Source organism: Vicugna pacos, chromosome 15 (assembly GCF_048564905.1).
Source record: "Vicugna pacos chromosome 15, VicPac4, whole genome shotgun sequence".
Lineage (NCBI taxonomy): Eukaryota > Metazoa > Chordata > Mammalia > Artiodactyla > Camelidae > Vicugna > Vicugna pacos.
Window position 1 is genome coordinate 13,606,711 of NC_133001.1, and position 13,339 is coordinate 13,620,049.

A 13,339-nucleotide genomic window follows, 5' to 3' on the forward strand; every position below is an offset into this window, starting at 1 on the left:
AACGGTCTTCTAAATCACCGAGGTTTTTAACTTCTTAGAACTTATTTTCAGAATTATCACGTATTAAGTATTGCTGATTTACAGTTGTAGTGAGTTTAGTCTGGGAGAACATTCAAAAGTCATGTGGGACACGAAACAGTTCTTTGTGGTATGGGAGTCTCCCATACATTGCAGGACATCTAGCATCCTCCCCCTCCCCAAATGCCAATGGGCCTGTCAACCAAGAACAAAACCCACCAATTTCCAAAATGCCCCGTGGGAGGCACCACAGCTCCTGCTGATTACCCCAGGCTTACGTGACCACATCCCAGATTGGGTCACTGCCACCCAAGACCTCACTGACAAGCACCCACTTCAGATGGACACAGATATGCATGTCCCTCCCACCAGCATAAGCATTTCTATTACCGCCACTGCTAATATCTTTACTGCCTGTAACACTTCTGTGCAATTCTTATGAATCATAATTCACTTAATGAAACCATTGATGAATGGTATCAACAAGGGAAAAAGGTAACATTTGTTGAGAGGTCCCTGTGTGTCAGCCCTTGGGTGTGTTAGCTTTGCTACTTCGTTCAAACTTCACAGTAACCCTATGAAGTGGATACTGTCTTTAGCCACATTTTATGCAGGAGAGTTTCAGTAACTGGTTCAAAGTGCCCCAACTAGTGAGTGGCAGAATCAGAATTTGAACCCTAGCTCTTACTCTATTTGCTATGCCATTTCCCCAGAACTATCTCCTCTGTATTCAATTTAAGTAAAAGAAGAAAATGGCAGCAAAGCATACTTTTATAAAAATGTGCATGTGTTTATGCCGCAAAGTTTATGGAGACAGTGTACATTCAGCACCTATTCAATAGTCCTACGCACTTGGAGATGGAGGGAAGGAAAGGGCTATTTGGAATGTTGCCTTTGAAGCCCTGAAAGATACCGCGTTATGAAAGAAATATTGAACTAAGTTCACCAGACCCAGAATGGCAGATGGGTTTCATCTCAAGTGCTGGCTGATTGATTGGCTGTGGCTGCCTAATATTGAGAAGGGCTATTACAGCAAGTCAGAGGTGTCATCATCAATTAGTGATGTCTGCCCTGGCTAGGGAAAGGGCATGCAGTAGCCCCCAGGTTAGAAAGTTGTTATCTGTTTCCCTAGGCAGGAAATTGCACACTTCAGAAAAGTTTCCAAAAACAGGAATAAAAATGAAAAGGAATCTTTGGTGGAATTCTAAATTAACCAGAAAACTCCAGCTCCTCAGAATATCCTTCTCAGTGTAGTCACAGAAATGTCAAGGTAAGAAGGACCTTCATGATTATTTAGACTTACTCACTTTAGAAACATATTCAAAACTAGGAATAGAAACAAGAAGAAATTTTTGGTGGTGAATGCCAAGCTCACCAGAAAACTCAGTTCCTCAGAATATTCCATTCAAGGACTCACAGACCCTGAAGGCTAGGAAGGACATTTGAGATTATTTAGGCCTGTGGTTCTCAAATTTGGCTTACAGTGGAATCACCTGGGGAATTTTTGAAAATTTCTGATGTCTGGGTTCTGATTTCATTGGCCTGGGGATGGGCCAGGAACGGCATTTTCTTAAAATTCCCCTACTGGTTCTAATGCCCAGCCTGGATTGAGAACTGCGGGTTTGGTCAAAGCCCCTCCTTTTACAGATAGGGAAATGGGGGCTGAGAGAAGACTGGCGACCTTCCTGGGGGCACAGAACTGACCCCAGTGTGGGTGTGGGGCAAAGACCTGGGGCTTGCGGTTGCAGAGCTGGGGTCCTGGGGCCCAAGTCAGCCTCCTAATCCGAGTCCCACTTCCCTCACAGCTGACTCTCCAGCCGAGCATAGCCACACATCTCAAGGCAGCTGTTCTGTTGCTACCTCCACCCGCAGCTCCTGGCCATTTCCAAAGAGAACTCCAGACATCTCCCACTGGGCCTCTATTGCATATTTGGTATTTCATGGCTCTTGCCAAAGGCGTTACACTGTATGACTTGCTTTTTCCTGATGTCTCTTCATAGCACTGGAGACAAGAGTAATATCAACAAATGACCACCTTCAAAGTAACTTTAAAGAGGTGGAAGAAGGTGGGCATACATCTGGAGTAAACTCTAATTTGAAAAGGTACATGCACCCTGATATCCACAGCAACACTATTTACAACAGCCAAGACGTGGAAGCAACCTCAATGTCCATCGACAGATAACTGGATAAAGAAGTTGTGGTGCACGTGCACACACACACACACACACACACACACACACACAATGGAATACTACTCAGCCATAAAAAGAATGAAATAATGCCATTTGCAGCAACATGGATGGACCTGGAGAACGTCATTCTAAGTGAAGTAAGCCAGACAGAGAGAGACAAATGTCACATGGTATCACATAAGTGAAATCTTAAAAAATGACACAAATGACCTTATTTACAAAACAGAAACAGACTCACAGTCATAGAAAACAAACTTATGTTTACCAGAGGGAAAAGGGGTTGAGGTGGAGGGATAAATTGGGAGTTTGGGATTAGCAGATACTAATTACTATATATAAAATAGATAAACAACAAGGTCCTACTGTAGAGCACAGGAAATTATATTCAATATCTGTAATAACCTATAATTAAGAATATGAAAAAGAATGTATGTATAACTGAATCACTACGCTGTACCAGAAACTAACACAACATGGTAAATCAAATACACTTCAGTAAAAAATGATTTTTAAAAAAATGTGGAGGAAGGGAATGAGAAGAGCACCAGTGTGCCACACCTCCTGTGCGCCAAACACCTCTCACATTTATCCTCTCAGCAACACTGGAAGGGAAGTATTATTTGTTCTACAGATGAGGAAAGGTAAATCTGAGAGGTTAGGTGCCTTGCCCAAGGTCACACAGCTAGTGAATGGCAGAGTTAGGATTTAAGCCAGTTCTCATCATCGCCCTCTGCTGCCTCTGCCATTAATGCAGTGTGTGTCCCCACCCTTTGGAAGACAAGGTCTATTGCCCAGAGACTGCTTATTCGTGACAAGGAAAAGCGATAATTAGGCAGTGGAGAAGCTTGACCACATATTGACCAGGTGAACAGAAGGAGCGTTAGCAGATGGACATCACCCAACACTTACGTCATCTTCTGGCCAAGGCTACATAACCTGAACCTCATTGTGAGGAAGCCTGCGAGCAACCCAAGTGGAGGAACTTTCTATAAAATAGCTGGCCCCCGTTCTTCAAACATTCCAGCATCATCAAAGACAAAAGCTGAGGAACTGTTCCAGAGTAAAGAAAACAATGTCGCAGGTGGTGGTGGATTTGATTCCACACTGGAGTGGGGGACACGCTTTGCAGCCCTACTGGGCCAACTGACAAACTCGGAATATGGAGTGTAGAACAGAAAAAAGTTATTGTAACAGTATGAAATTTCTTGAATTTGATAACTGCACAGTGGCTCTGTAAAAGAATTTCCTGTTCTTAGGAAATACACACAAAGGTATTAAGTGACAAAGGGCCGTGATGTCTCAAATGGTTTGGAAAAAATAAATGTGGCTGCAGGATTCCTTATAGCAGCCAGCAGAGAGCTAAGCCCACAGCAGATAGTGAATTTCGAATCTTTGTTTCTATTTGATTAAATAATTCCGAAGTTTCCTGGCACCAAGGAAAATACTTTCCAACGTGGCTTTCTTGGTTTCTAACACGTCTGCTTGATTTCAGAGGAGGCACAAATAAAATCCTGATCCTTCACCAACCCCCTCCCCACTCCACTCCCAGCTCCTCAAAGGAAGGGGGAAACCCTACTGTGAATTTGTCTCACTTTATTATTATTTATAAATTCCACCACGTTTCCTGGAAATTTATTTGGGATGTTATTACTCTTACATATTCGTGGGGTGAAGAAAACAAACTCAGCAGGACACAGCTGAGCACATTCTCTGCTCTTCTGACCTCCTATTCCTATGAAACCGTAAGTCAGATGCTCACTCCACCAGATGGAGGGGAACTGAGCAGGGACTCCGGCTTGAAAAAGAAAGTTGTCTTTAATTTGACAAATACTGAGCCAGCCTCTACTCTGCGTGGTTTACAGGGCTCTTGTCCCAGACATGTGAGAGAACAAACACATTATATTTTCCTGAACGAAATGTTTCAGAAATACCTCCAGTGTCCTTGACTGCAAAGTACCAGTTTCATTAAGACAGAATTGCATCCTGACCGTCTTTGGCAGGAAGTACTTATATTAGGGGCTTAGCTGCAATCAACATAGCCTGCCCTGGATGGTGTAAGCAGAAAAGAAAAGTTACTAAGGGACACTTGGGAGCTCACAGAATCCCTATGAGGGTCAGATCCAACTGAAGTTTATCCAGGCAGGAGTAAGACCTTCAGCAGGGACCCCCCCCATCTCCTCTTCTGGGTGCAGCCTCTGCTGCCCACACCTCTGACCCTGGGCACTGGATACCAGGTGCCCTGTGCGACTGCCCCAGAAAATGCCCCAAAGCCCCAGGCCTGTGCTGCCCCCTGGGCAAGAAAGCATTCTTCTAGGTGTCTGCTTCCCAAGTGGAGAGACTGATGGGCAGACCCTCTCTGCAAGAAGGGCTGGGAGGCTGAGTTAGTGACTTCCGTCTCAAGGAAGCAGCACTGACAATGTAGAAAAGCCCCTTTATATGGAAAGAGGCTGCCAAAGATCCACCAGGATCGTGACCAACATCAAGGAATACAGCGTTAACGTGGGAACAGTCAAACCCGAGAGACTCCCAGCTTCTAGGTTTCCTTCGCAGTCACTCGTCCCCTGTACTTGCTTTCTCAGTCTTCCTCTGTTGTCCTGGCATTCCAAGGCTTATTTTGAATATGCAAACCCAAATCTGTAAAATCCTCAAATCTCTGTTCTAAAGTGAACCCGGTGAGGAGGAGACTGGAAGTAATAACTATTCCAAGCACCTTGAAACCTGTTGTTTGCAGATGAGGAAAAGGGGACCCAGAAATGTGGGATTTGGCCACAGCTACTGTCTATGCTACTGGCCAGCACCAGGGTTTTCCAGAATGTGCTCCGCAGTGTATTGATAGATGGGTGGCCAAAGAGAGGAAAAGAAGGAAAGTAGGCAGTGATCACGAGAGAGACTTTGCAGGGAATAAAGAAAGTCCTCTCAATTTTCTTCCTGCAAGACTTCCCTGAGACTTCACTATGCTGCAAGGGAGGTTGATGCAGTTTCCCTAACTCTAGTAGGACCACAGAGAACACTTAGGATGTAAGGTGTCTTGCTGGGGCTTGGATTGCACCGAACACTCTTGGGGAAATTATCCCATGCTGCCTCTCACCTGAGTTAGAGCCCCGCTGAACACTTAACTTCTTCAAATTCAAAACCCAGAGACTTTCATGCAAATACGAGTTTAAATGTCACTGGCTTCAGACCAATTCTGTGGGCTACTTTAAAAAGGGAAGGAGGGATCAGCACCTGCAGACATTTAGTCCCTTTCAAGTTCTCTTGAATGTCGTGGGAAGTTGGTTCCCCTCCCCCACCATTTGATTTAGGAAACGCAGTTTGAGATCATTCAACAATGGGGCCCCTAATCTTACACGCAAGCTTTACCGTTAAATGACTGTAACTCACATAGGATAAAACGTTACCCAGGGAGGAAAAAAAGTTTCCTATGAAGTCAATTCAGTACACAGGAACTCTCACACGTGCTGATTTTGCAACAAACTGAAACGAACAATGTCATGAGTTGATTTGGGGGTTCTTTTTGTTTGTTTTGGTTTCTGGTTCACTGTCAAGTTCAGCTTGACAGATCACCTTCAAATTAATTCAACACATAAACATGAACAAAACTTGCAAAAACTCTGGCTCCCACGCGAGCTGACCCTCCAGCCCCTCACCAGGACAGCTGCATTAGGCTGACACTTCCAACTGCAACATACCGCTTGGCTTAGTAATCCTTGGCGCACTTTATATTGAGATAATTTAGCAACCTGTTAAAGTGCCCACCACTCCTACTTTTTAAAGGTGTTCGTTTGGTTCTATTCAAAGGGCTATTAAGATATTGAAAAACCCCCCCACCTCTGAGGGGTGTCCCAAGCATCAGTCCCAAGGAATCTCTTCTTTGATGATAAAAGCACTGAATTGTGAAGGTCACCAGGCAACAGAAACTCTGAAATAGTTTCTGCTTGAGACTCCTTCATTTGGAACGGGTTTTGATGAACACTCAAGAAATCACTTCATACGTTTCATCAGATATTCACTTCTTTTAAACCACAGTTTTTAAAAAAGTGATGCTTTTCAACCAAATTGTAAAGTGTATTTTATCCATCATGAAAACTTGAAGGCAGACTGGTAATATAAATGGCTTTATGATAAAACCTGCTAAATAGATTTTAAAACAATTTTTGTATAGGACTTGATGTGTGTAAACATCCAAAAACAGAAGAGGAATCTGTTTCCAGGACCTCTTCAAACCAAGCCAGGCGCTCCACCCTCTTGGTCTTCCATCTCATATGAAAACATTTAATCCAGGTCCTAAACCTCAACTGTCCCATGAGTTTGTGAATTACAGATTCTTGCACATCTGAAGTACTTTCTTGCAGCTTTTTTGGTTTTGCTTTGTTTTGTTTATCCTACACAACTTCCTTCCTTCCTTCCTACCCTTGGCTCCCCAGGGCTTTGAGAGATAGGCTAACCACTAATCACGTCCTCCTGCAGCAGTGATGGGGACTCGGATCCAGGCTCCTCCCTCTGCTCCTGGCCATCTTAAACAACACTGCTGTGCAGGGCGCGGCGCAGAGATCTGGGGAACACCCTTGACTTCAGATAGCAAGCGAATTTAGCTGCTGCTTAAGTGGCACACAGCTGCTCTGCATGGGAGCAGAGTTAATGTCTCCCAGAAGGCATCGCCCTTTACACGGTTTAGCCTCTGCAGACGGCCTCCCATTAGGTTGTCCCCACCGACAGTCACTTTGAGAGCTTTCTCATGCACCCACTGCACTAGAACATTCCACCCCGGGGCAAGTTCTTAGCTGATTTAAGTGACTCAAATGTTTCCCCTCCCCAAGTGTTCTTTTCAAGGGCCATTTGGATTCCAGGGGCCACTGCTAACCTTCGTAACTGACACTCTTCCCATCTCTTGCCTTCCTGCTGTGAGTGGAGAGTTTGAAAACTCCACTGACTAATTTGCCAAGTTCTGACAGAAATTCAGGGCCTTGGACTAGAACGAACACCTGCTAGGCAAAAACTAAGCCTACTGCCCCCCTCCCCGTCCCCTACCAAAAGTTTGAATTTGATAAATCCTAAAAGTGTGCCAAGCCCTCTGGATTTACATGCCTGTGCCCAGCAGATAGTCGCTTGTTCACTCCCAGAGCCTCCACTTAATTTTCTTCACGGGAACAGTTTGCAATAAACAGGAGAGCGAGCTCTTACGGGGCACTTCATATCAAAGCACCTTTCTAATGGCCCGTGGGATGTCAGCCACTCCAGCCTGGGGGCACTCTACCCCCCAGCCTGAATTAAATTAAGGCACACAAGAGATGAGTGCTTTTCCCAAGGCCTCTGAGTGACGGTGGGGTCAAGGCGGGGTCCCAAGCTGCTCAAAGATTAGAGAGAGACAGAGAGACTCAGATGCTCATCACTCAGAATCATTGCAGGGCGCTGAAGCGAAGGTTGTGCAGCCGGAGTGACGCTCAGGTTCAACTCTGCCTCTAAGGCTTCCTAGCTCCCAGCCCTTGCTCCAGTTACTTCACCTCTGCAGTCTGTTTCCTCTTCTAAAGTGAAGGTAATACATCTGACCTGAACTCCCAGAGAAAGCGTGTAGAAGTGCTCAAGGGGCAGCAGCTGGCTCTTGGCGGGCACTCGAATGGTGACCATTACAGCATTCGGTCGCGTCATCATTCCTGCCACTAATACTTCCTGTGTGACTCCTTTAGTGAACCTAGGGCCTGAAGACCCCTGTTGGCTCATCTCACGAAAAGTCAAGGAAATTTAAAAGTTCAATGAGCACTTGCTTAAGATGCAGTCTTGTTCTCTAAAAGGCAGTCAACCAAGGCAGGAAAACGTGCTCCTTTTCCAAAAGGGACTTCAAAGGCCCTTTGAAACAGATAAGACTGGCAACACTTTCCTTTGTGAGTAAAATTAAGGTGCGGTAATAAAGGAAGCTGGTTTTTTCAAGGCATAGAGTGGGGGATGGGGGGAGAGATGGGGAGAGGGAGAGAGAGACGGAGACAGGGAGAGAAAGAGAAACCAGGAATCCAAGAGTCGCTGGTAGTAAGTTCTAGGCGGGAGAGATTCTGTCTTCATTCTGTTAGAAAATTCCCTATCTTTTTGGTAAAAATATACTCAGATTTTTATCATTTAGGCTGTAGTTTTATTCTGTACAAAATTCCCCTGGTTTCTGATTCATGCTTTTCCAAGTGCAAAGGAGCCCTTCTAAGAGTGCCACCTCAAGTTCTGGAAGTGCGGCCAGTTATCTGTGCCATAATCAGCTCCCCAAGAGGCACCTCAAAGTTTGAGAACCACTGGCCTAAATGTGGCCGGAAAGGCTAGGACAGGAAGAGGTGAAGGTGTGGAGAGGGAATACCTCAGAGACTCCCCGTTCTCTCTCGGTCTGAATGGAAATAGTTTACACCGACATTGTCAAAAATCCAAGAGATCTGGGGTATAAATAGTTTCCTCATCTCTCCTCCATAAATCAGCCTGGCTGTTCTTGGCCCGCTCTCTCCTTGCAGGGTGGGCAGCTGTGAATCAAGCCAGGGTTTTATCTCCGCCTCTTCTCCGAACCTTGTCCTGCCTTGTCTGCCTCACAGCTAATTACTTTAGCAGACAAGTTCTGAACCTGAAGAAAACAGGATATATTCTTGAAAGTAAAAACTGTTCTGAAATTTAGTGGGGAACAGTCCCAGCTTTGGTATAAAATCAGCCCGTGAGGCAAACTACCACTTAGTTAGTTTGCCAGTTAGCAAAGCTTGAGTTCTAAGAGTTTACGGTGCTCTTTATATTTCATTTGATCCTGTCATTTCAGAGAATGTGGGAACAGCAAAGGCTGTTTTTGTGTCTGTGTGTGTGCTCTGGGTCATATTCAAAAGTTTTCTCGTCTCAGTGGTTCAAGGGCAGAGGTGGGCGGAGGGGGCACGCCATAAATCTAAGCCTCTTTAGACTCTTAAAATGTGGGAATTTCATTACATAAATCTTGCCCCTCACATAGTTGTTCAGAAGACCCACAAATGCAACAACACTAAGAAAACTTTCATTTAGAATGCTCAAGAAAGCCTTTCTTATTGTTTTTAAAGCACCTAGGAGAAGATTTTTGTTGGCTCCCACCAAAAATCTTAGCTTCTTTTGAACAGTATGAACAGGAAAAAAAAGTTTATGGCATAAAAGGGTGCTGCATACATAAAATGTAAAAAAGATAATTATCAGCCAACTCTTTCCTGAGATTGGTAGAATTAACCAAAACTAAAACAAAGAATATACCGTGAAATTCTCACACTATTTTAAAATAGTAGTTTAAAGTCAAAAGATAGTTTTCCTAGAACACCTCCACCTGTGTGTTTGAGAAAAGGCGAAGAGCAAACACAGATACCCCCAAAATCCACATTATGAAGAGCATTCAGCTTTAGGGGACCTTGTGGTTTAAAGGTAGCTTTTATATCATAAGAAATTTATAGCAGTCATTAAAATGATTATCGGTCATAATGAACAAACAATTCCACTTTTGGACAAATTTTGGTCAACACTGAGAACAAACAAGGCTTCTAAACATCTAATGTGCATTTTTAGCTACCATCAGAGGTGGTGCTTTTTAAAAAGCTGCAGGATATTTGCTGTGTGCTCTAGGGTAAAATGAACATTTTAAGAGACACGATCATGGTGAAAACAGTAGGAATGAGATATGTAGGCAAACAAATAGCAAAAAAATACATCCAGCATCAAACACGCTCTCCATCTAGAGAAAATGCTAAAGCTTACTTACATGGGCTTGAGAAGAATTAGATTCAGAAGACAAAAGTCACTTCCTACTCACCCAGAGGATCCAACAAACTCGTTCTCAGAGAGGGTTCCTGCACTGAAAACTAACCACCTCCTTACCTGCAGCTAGTTACTTAATCTTTCTCATTCATGTACTTACCTGCAGCTGTTGACAATTTAAATCTATAGGAGCAGCACGGCCCCCTCCCTCCTCCTCCTCCTCTCCGTTCAAATCTCTGGCTTAAATTATTCTTGCCTAAAAGAGCAAATGCAAGGGTAAGCTTTTGTCTCTCTCTCGTTGCTATTAACTAAAATCATTAAATCCCACAAAATTCCAAATTTTGGAACCAGCTGGGCTTATACTTTAAAATAAATCAAAACTTGAAACAACTAGATATAGGTGGTCTCCACATCGCTTCCAAAAGTTCACTTGTATGTCAGTTGCATGCAACTTGAAACAGACATTTCCTCTCCAGGAATAAAGCTACATCTGGTAGGTGGGTTGCTTGGCCAGAGGACAAATTATTTTCATCCATCAATTTGCTGAATCGTAGCACCAGCTGTAGTAGCTTGAGTTCAGGGAGCTGGGAACCATGCAAGTCAGAAGTGAAGGGAAAACATCTCTAAAACCAACTTCGAAATTAGCAGTTTGCTCTGGTTTTTTCACCACTTCCAGCACCCACTCCTAAAAAGTGACCTTGCCCTCGTGACTTCTTTACATCTCCTCCGGAGTCTGCCTGTTCTCTCCAGTGGACTCGGGCCAAGCTTACAGACCTTCCCTCCACTTAAATCACAAAGAGCTGCTAATCTTCACTGGGTGTCAGTTTGAGTAAACCGGACTTCCTTTTAATTCACACAAATGTGTAAATGACTGATGGTGCTTTAGCCTTCCCAGAAGAATTTGCATTTTGAGTGAAGGACATTATCACCACCTGAGTTTGGGGAGGAGGGGTGGAGGTCAGCACACTGGCCGCCCAGCCCCGCTCAGAGTCCGTTTCCAGGGCTTCTTCACTTCTGAGCCTATTTGCTGGAAGCTGCAGAAGAGTGAGGCAAGGGCACGCAGGTGTGGGCCCAGGGGAGCGGTTTGTACTTTGGGGCCTGCTTGCCCTGTTAACATCCTCCAACAGGGATGTGAGAGCTTTGGCGGGGAACAGAACCGTCAGTGCAGCTGGAAAACTGGCAAATCCTCGGGCCTGAGTCAAGTAGGTCCACGAGTGGGGCCAGGGAACCTGCACTTTTCAAGCACTCCATCTGATTCTGTCTTCATGTTGAGAAAGCCACTGAGTGGCAAACAATTTGACTGTTTTTTGGAAATGCTAATAATAGCTTTATTTATTTATATTTATTTACTTTTTAATGGAGGTACTGGGGATCCAACCCAGTGCATGCTATGTTTGCGCTCTACCACTGAGCTAGCACCCTCTCCCTAATCTGATTGTTTTTAAATTTTAGGCAATTACATTCCAGCTACATCAATTTCTATAGGATACTTAACATGTTAAACTCCACCTAAACCGCATAGTGAAAACAGGTGAAATGGTTTCCCTCATTGATGTAAGTCCTTTGAATTGTACCTAGTCAATAGTTTTAGGTTCCAAACCTACATTCCTTGTCAAGAGTTCTTAAACTCAACTAATGTCAGATGCTTTCACAGGTAAATAGATCTAAGAAAGGACAATGTACAAATACACATGCACACTTGGAGGTACACTGAAGATTTCAAATTAAGGGGTCAAATGTTTATTATCAACTTATTTTCAACATTTGAACTTCAGTTAAGGTCCAGATTTCTTACTCTTCAAACACTAAGTTGGCATGAAATACGGAAACATAAGAAGTTCATAGAAATAATTCTCACTCAGGAAATTCTTAGATTTGATTCCCTAAGATAAGACAGGCCTTGCAATTTTCATGTGCATATGAAAGGTCTAAAAAATAAAAATCCCAGCCCCTGCATATCAAGGTACTCATTTAACAAGAAGATCAAATTAATATTGTGGCAGGTCTTAACTTCAGAATTTCCTGAAGTAATTGCTTAAAAAGTCAACTTCATTTCATAGTAATACCTTTACATTCAAATATTTATGATTACTCTCTTCTATGCATGGAATTCTTAATTCTGAAGAGTTGGGGCCCTTTTTCAAACCCTGCTTCAAGGAAGTACAAAGCAGCTCACTAGTTTTCTTTTTACTCATCTTAAAAGAAAAAAAATAGTACTCAACAGGCAAAAGCTCAACCTGATGTTAATGGCAAAAGGCACTGTTCTGACTCAGGAGTCTACCTTGGACTTCAAAACCATACCTTAGCCTTGTGATTGGCTTCCACGCTTCTGAACCCCAAACCTTTCAACTGGTCCATGCAAATACAGGTAAAATACTTATTCTTCTATTTCAAGGAAATTTGCAGACTCCTTTCCAGGCTTTCCTTTTTCCTCTAGAGGGTAGGAGAGCTGAGAAAGGACAGGAACTCTCTTCTGCCAAAGGAGAGAGATGATTTGGGTTCCCCCTACCCAGTTAGGTATTTCACAACTGCACTTAACACAAAATAAGATATTTATAATAGGTACAACACTTTTTTTTGTCACTACTGTAGTGTAGATGACTTAAACAAAAGCAACTATAGTTTAATAGCTTCTTTCTAACTTTAGATGTTATCTAACCAATGTAGAGAAAGATGCTTTAGGATGCTTTTAAAATGTTAAGCTTAATGTGAAAAATCACTGGAATTTACATACAGTTGGCTCTCCTTATGGCAGGTCCCACACCTGCGAATTCAACCAACAGCAGATTGAAAATAGTCAGGAAAAAAATTTCAGAAAGCTCCAAAAAGCAAAACTCGATTGCAACTATTTGCATAGCATTTACATTGTATTAAATATTGTAAGTAATCTAGGGGTGATTTAAAGTATAGAGGAGGATGGGTGTAGGTTATACATAAATACTATGCCACATTTTATATGAGGACCTGAGCATCCCTGGATTTTGCTATCCTGGTGCACGGATGCAAGGGGCAGGGTAGTGTCCTGAAACCAATTCCCCGTTGATACCAGTTAAAATAGCTGCCTTATTTATATCCCTAACTTTACATTTATTCTATGGCTAAGGTTACTGATACACAGTGGGATTACTAAAGTCAGTGATTTGACCGTTACAAAGTGCAAATATGCTTTCCCAGGTTCTTCCCCCACCTCCTGCACTTACCTCTGATGTAGCATTTTCAATCTTCTAATAGCTCAAGAAATTTGAGTGGGAGGAAAAAAGTGACCTACAAATACCCCAGGTACTGTGGATAGTTGGCCAATTAGTCTAAAGTTAGACAGCATGTTAAGTATTGAAGTAAAATCAACCCTCGAGTTTCTGGTTCACTTTAATTGGATACCCTCTTTTCTAAAATTAATACAGTTT